Genomic DNA, 6,000 nt, shown 5'->3' with positions numbered 1-6,000 from the left:
GTACAATACACAATCTGCACTTTTCTAATTATTCTAAATATTCTTAACTATTTAAACATCTTTCAGTATCCTGCTCTGTTTGCACACTATCTGTATGCTAATTTTAACAACTGTACTGTACTCTGCTCTGGTAATTATTGTCCATGATGTAAATATGTAAAAATTGTGTTTTTTGTTTTCTGTTCTGTGTCCTGTTCTTTTTGTATATGTGTGGAGTTTTTTTGCTGCTCATACAACCAAATTTCCGCTTGTGGGACAATTAAAGGATTATTCCATTCTATTCTATTCTATTCTATTCTATTCTATTCTATATCACTGCTCTACGCTGTTGCTGATGACTCCAGTTAATTTTACAAGACATGCTGTGTAAGTTAATACAAACAGCAACAGTTTGGTCTGTATTTCTTGAAAAATCATATCCCACAAACATATCCCACAGATGACACGCGAAGGGTTAAGTGATGGCACGACCATAGCTGGACTGGCCATTGGGCATACCGGGCATTTGCTCGGTGGCCCGATGATTTTTTTTTTTTTTTTTTCGTAACAGTTTAAACAATGAAAGTGGTGGATTGGTCAGATGCTGGTCGGTGTGTAAAAATAACTCAGTTGTTTGGTGGTGGCTATGGCGGAGCTTCCACAGATTCAGTAACATTAATAAGTGGTGGATGCCAGCAGGTGGATGAGGGAGAGGGGAGGCAAGAGGGGAGACCCGAGGCGGCCCCCGGTCCGAGTGTCAGGTGAACTGAACTTCAGGTCAGAAGTTATGACCTGCAGTCTATCTGGGTCAGATATAAACCAAGTTTAGGTGGAGTTTATTTTCGTTGTGCTGACTTTTTACAGTCAGTTACAATAACTCGTACTGCGTGCTAGCTAGCATGATGGAGTTTCTATACAGCTGGGTGGGTGTTATGATGTTACTGATAGTGAACTTTATTTTATTCATAAGGTTAGTTAGTAGAGTTGCCAACGGTCCTGTAAAAAACGGAATCGTCCCGTATTCAGAGAAAATATTACGAGTTTCGTATTGAGCTGAGAAGGAACACAGTTTGTCCCGTAGTTCAGCTACAATGAAAAAGACACAAAGCTGGAGTTATTTTGTGTCTTTACGCTGCACAGCTGTCTCTTCTTCTCTCATCCTCTCCCCCTCTCTTTCCTGTTGCTTCTTCAATCATGAAACTGATCCATGATCAGCTGATCAGCTTTTCTCTCTTGTTTATTTATCGCCCACTTTGCGCCAGAAAGAGGAAACCAGCGGATGTCCTTACTGAATCATCAGAGCTGAACAGATGATGGAGAAACAGGTTTACCTTTTAGGTGACATGAATGAGTTGAAGGGTTGGGTTGAATATTAGCAAACATGCCATATTGGCTTAGTTTATCTTTTTTTTTTGTTTCAAAACAGCTGATAACTATTCGCTGATAGCTGCCAACATCTGCAAACAAATATAATACTGTTAAGTGGTTCTATATATTGTGTAACTGTTCATATAGAGCGTTATTAAATTTATTGCTAATGCAGTCATACGGCACACTGACTTCTTAGGAAATTTTAAATGTCACTCGTCATCAGAAAGGTTGCCGACCCCTGGTCTACACTATCTACACTGTATATAGTGAAGTCTGCAAGTTTTTGAATAGTGAACAAATCATTTTGCAGATTATCAGTATGAAAAGTTATTGGCCATGTTTGCATAGCCCTTTTTAAAATAATGCTTTCATGACATTATTGTGTGTCAGGTGGTGGTCGGGGCTATCCAGACTGACAAGTGGGACATTGAATGTCACCTCTCCAGTGGGCAGGGAGCCTGAGATTGTCTAAATTGGGGTTTGTTCTGTAGCAAATGATTGAAAAAATGTTTTAAGAAAGCAAATAGTTGGTGTTCTAAAAAATATGATTGTTTGCTTGCAGGACACCAGGACAGAAGAGTCCTCTGTCACAGATGGTTGGTCAGTGAAGATGGTCGCCTTCAGGTTCAAGCTCATTGCATCTCCAACCCACATCCACTGCCACTGGACTTAAGGGAAGTTAAAGACTTTCTTCTACACTTACATTTGGATCACCTCGATCCATGGCAGTCATTCAGGCAGTAATGCCTGGACTGGAAACAAGCCATCCTTAAAATATTACAACATACCAAGTTTCTGTGTTTGAATACAAAACAAATGTGTTGTTTGATCTAGAGACAGCACAATAAATAAATTTTATTTTGATTATATAAATAATGTAACTATTGCTGTTGAAAGCATATAAAACAAGTCCTTATAAAACAAGATATGATCATTATACGTTTGTTTGTGTATGGTAAGTCCAGTTGGCATTCTTTAGCTTTAAGATGGCGCAGGTTTAGAGTAAACCATGGTGCTGAGTGGAAAAATTAGACAGTTCAGTGTTTAAAGAGAGCAAATATTCATATTTATCAGGAAATGAGGAGCTGTGAATAAATGAAAGGTCATAAATGGCAGATGAAAGATCAGCAGGGTTAATATTACTAATTTTGCTAAATGTGATGTCATGGGGAGTACAGGATTTGGAGGCTGTTGTATTTACAGAAAGTTACTGTAATCATATGTTTATTTCAGTTACAGAAATAAACATACGAGCAATTGTGGTGTATAGTTCAAAATAAATGTTTTGGGTTTTTTTTCAGAAAAACATCGGCTCTTTTTAATAAATGTTTATTTCCCAAGGACTTTCTAAAAGATCCAAACAGTCAACATTCCAGACAGATTTGGTATTTAACGCTAAATCAGAGTTAACGTACTAACTCTCCAAAAAGAGTTAAATTAACACTCTCTGGAGTGGACTCGTATGGACACTTTAACAGTGTTAAAATCAAATCTGACCGTGTTAATTTGGCCATGCTGGATTTGCTGTGCTGTGTTAACAGGTCACATCCTACACCCCCAATATATTAGCCAAAAATGTGCTAATAAACTAAGACTGTAGACAGTCACTGATCACCACACGTAGAGTATTTGTCAGTTATGTGCAGACCCTTTAAATTTCAGCCTGAAAAAGAACATCACAAAGTCCAGCTTCAAAATAAAACTGAGGACCACCTCCACACCAACAACTCCAGGCAGGTGTGTGTGATATTTAGTTAGTGATGTTCACTAACTGACAAACACAGACCCGAAGTGGTGCTGCAGCTGCACCAGAAGGAGCTACATCCCATCCACCACCAAACATCAACCATATCTTCACGGGGGTTTGACCTGGTGTTTTTCAGTTCAAATATTTATTAAATATTCCCAAACATTTAGTTTGGTTTTTATGAACTATTTTAGAGCTTTTGTTTTATTTCTTTTGTGTGCTTATTTTTGTTATTTGTGGTAATGTTGAGTTAATTTTGCTGTGTCCTCCGTTTCCATGTTAGGTGTCCTGTTGTTTGAATCTGCCTTGTTTGTACCATCTGGTCATAATGTCTTTAGCAGATGCCTTTGGCGACTGCAAATACTTTGGAATTTTATATTCCTTCTAAAAAGATAAATCCATCCATCCATTCTTTTTTACTTATCCAAATCAGGGTCACTGGAGCCTATCACAGCTGCCATAGGGCGAGAGGCAGGTCTGCGTCTCTCTAACACAGAGAGACAGACAACCATTTGCACTCACATCCACACCTATGGACAATTTAGACTCACCAATGAACCTAACCTGACTAACTGCAAGTCTCTACACAGAAAGGCTAGATAGTGGAGTTGTTTGAATTATTTGCATATCAGTGTAGATATCTAGTGATTTCGTCCCATTTAGATCCGATCTGCTTTTAAAGTGTCCCTTTAAGTTTTTAAGCTGTATATTAGTACAACTGAAAACCACGATGACTGGCTTGGCGACTGAAGAATGAATCAAATCAGAAAACTTAGAATTCATCTTGCTGGATCGATCACAGTCACATCATCAGTAAACAGTAGTGACCCAGTTTTTACAAAGCCCTGCAATAATACTGGCTCCACTTTGACAGATGATGTGGTGTGCTTCAGGTCATAATTCATTTCTCTCCTTCATACTTTTCTCTTCCCATCATTCTGGTAAAATCTTAGATGTTTTCAGAAAAGTATAACCTGCCCCTCTCCTCGAGTCTTCCCAAGTTGGTTACACGAAAGTTTGAAAACACATGTAACGGTGGGAATGTGATTTTGATTTAACACAGGTGTTATTGAAGGAGGGAAACCCTCCTCAAAAACGGACGGAGCAGTGGAGCAGTCAAGGGAATGCACCGAATTAAAATGTGAATAAAATGTATTCTACTTAAACAGTTAAAAATATAAAATGAATTAAAACAACCCTGGCCAGGGGGAAACACCATAAAAGTGAATAAAACACAATAAACATCCAGTGGCTCCGCCACGGAATAAAAGTCACTAAAAAGTAGAAATCCAGGCAAACGGTGTAGAAGGGGGAAACCAGCGGCGCCCTCGCCTTCCTATCCGTGTTCCCCGCTCCGACGCACTGGGAAAAAAGGCAGCGACAGTCACTACTCTTTTAGTGGCTACCGTTCATTAGAGTGGGATAAGTCAGGAGACTAACCCCGGATGGGCAGAGCTCTTAACTCTGCCCACCGCTTTCCTGTAGCACGCCAATCGGCACCAGCCCGTCTCGCCGTGGCAGTTAGGGCGCTGTCCCTCTGGCCACTGATTCCCCACCGTGATCTGGCCTCCAGTTATCCCAGCAGCAAAACAGCGTCGTATGCTCTACAATGTCCTGCACGGTAACCTTCACCAGGCGCCCTGCGTCTCTGAGCACTCTCACCAATGCCACCTCCAGCGCTTGCGGCCGTCACCTGCCACTAGTGATGGCCCGCTTGAAGCTGACGCTCCGGAGCGTGTGTCGAAAAAAACAACACACTGGTTCAGAAGCACTGTGTCGAGGCTTGCTTCGTTTGGCAAAAGTCACGTGACCAGTGACGTCCGAAGCTTCATTACGCACGTAACTGCTTCGGTACCTGATTCAAACGGATATAAGGAAGTGAATCATCCACGGGATTCGTGGAGTGTGTTGATGGTGACAGAGAGCGAAGAGGTGATCATTCCACTGACAGATATGGAGCCAGCGAGGAAGAGAGGACATTCTGGCGTGTGGGAATATTTTGAGTTGATTTTGCTCAGTTCATTTTATCTGCCGAAGTGAAAAACTTGAAATGTCCAAAATCATGTTTTCATAATGTAAATATCATTACAGCATATGACTTTAGGAACACTTCCATGTGAATTAAAGCTGATGAAGACTACAAAAATGTATTTGACACTATACGTACATTACATTGCTACAGTTTAGAAAATCATTTTGTTTATTGTTTTTAGGTGATAGTCTGCAGGACCCAGGAATACCTGCATATCTACCAACTTGCAGTGTAGTTCCTGCACTCCACAGCCTCTTCTGTTCCATGCAAGTGGATTTTCTCCAGGGCAGGAGAAACTATTTCTAAGAAAAGAAACAGACTCAGCCAGCGCACAGTAACACTAATCCTCTTTTTAACTGTAAATAACAAAAGGGCTACCTTACATAGATCATGTTTTTACTTTGCAAGTTCTTGATTAGGGGTGGGTTTTGATTATCGCCTTTCTGATTACAATCCATGCTAAATTGAATAAAGTGATATTGATTCATTAAAATCCCGTGTCGATTTGTAAATTAACGTTATTATGCCTGAAACGCCAGCATCTCAGGTTAAACCTCACAACATGTCGTCAAACACCATGCAGCTAAAACAGTAACTGCGAGCAGGTTTACGGATTCTGCATACAAACGTGAACACAGAGCGCGGACCCGACGCGTCAGAGTCAGATTTTGGTGCGTCGTCGGGTCCGCGCTGTGTTTGCCTCTTTTTTTTTCGCTGGCTTCTGCAGCTGCAGGTTTCATAACTCTCTGTTTACATCTCTAATTAAGTCTCACATGTGTCAGCTTTCTTTTAATAGATACGAAATTATGGATATATACTGATACATGACCAGAATTGTAATATTTCTGACTGAGGCAAAACTTTCCAGATT

This window comes from Diplotaxodon limnothrissa, linkage group LG5, assembly GCF_057381915.1.
Source record: "Diplotaxodon limnothrissa isolate DT_005_m linkage group LG5, D_limnothrissa_male_GT1.1, whole genome shotgun sequence".
Classification (NCBI taxonomy): Eukaryota; Metazoa; Chordata; class Actinopteri; order Cichliformes; family Cichlidae; genus Diplotaxodon; species Diplotaxodon limnothrissa.
This window is presented reverse-complemented; position numbering follows the sequence as displayed.